Source organism: Egretta garzetta, unplaced genomic scaffold (assembly GCF_000687185.1).
Source record: "Egretta garzetta isolate BGI_Z169 unplaced genomic scaffold, ASM68718v1 scaffold287, whole genome shotgun sequence".
Classification (NCBI taxonomy): Eukaryota; Metazoa; Chordata; class Aves; order Pelecaniformes; family Ardeidae; genus Egretta; species Egretta garzetta.
Genome location: NW_009260435.1, coordinates 37,259 through 38,045, shown reverse-complemented (window position 1 = coordinate 38,045; position 787 = coordinate 37,259). Strand labels below are relative to the sequence as shown.

The 787-nt window shown below is 56.8% G+C and overlaps 2 non-coding genes across 2 annotated transcripts; both read right to left on the bottom strand.

Annotated features, from left to right (window-relative positions):
* Positions 1-190: 190 nt before the first annotated feature.
* On the bottom strand, positions 191-264 carry TRNAI-AAU. The gene has a single exon. It is a non-coding gene; the product is annotated as a tRNA-Ile (tRNA).
* A 107-nt stretch (positions 265-371) lies between these two features.
* On the bottom strand, positions 372-443 carry TRNAM-CAU. Its single transcript has one exon. It is a non-coding gene; the product is annotated as a tRNA-Met (tRNA).
* Between the last annotated feature and the right edge of the window lie 344 nt (positions 444-787).

Below are 787 nucleotides of genomic sequence, written 5' to 3'. Positions count from 1 at the left end.
GCCCGCCTCCCCCACGGGCGGCAGCTGCCTTGGCGCCTGACCGGACCGGCTGCCCTCTGCTCACCAAAGTCAAGCTTCCCCTTGGGCTCCCGTGTTCGCTTCCATGTCACGCTTCCTCCTCAAAGAGCAGGGAAAAATTGAAAGCTCAATAAAATTCAGCGATTTTCTCTCCCCCGAAGGAAAAGGTAGCTGGCCCGTACGGGGATCGAACCCGCGACCTTGGCGTTATTAGCACCACGCTCTAACCGACTGAGCTAACCGGCCGCGCTACCATCTCTTGCCCCTCGCACTCAACTCCGCGGCCGGCGCCCAACGTTCCGCAGAGGTGCCCCAGACAAAAAAGTGCAGGGCGGGCTAGAAATAAGTCGGGCTAGCAGAGGATGGTTTCGATCCATCGACCTCTGGGTTATGGGCCCAGCACGCTCCCGCTGCGCCACTCTGCTGCGGCTAAGACATTGTTTCTGGACGTGTCCCCATCCACCCTCCCTCCAGTCCCGGGGGTGCTCCCGGGGTGGGGGGCCTTTGCCCGCACCCCAGCCCTGGGAGATGCCACAACTGCTCACCCCGCATCCCCACAGCACGCGCATCCCACGGGAGGTGACATTAACACCCAAAACGGGGGGACTATGAATGAATGCGCTACTGAAGGGAGGCTAAAGGGTTAACAAAAGGACCTTTGTGAAGCCAACTGTAGATCCATCTTAAATTGCTAGCATTGTGTTTTAGATTAACTTACTAATCATATGAAGTAAACTATAGATAAGAAACTAACACTGTAGGGAATGTG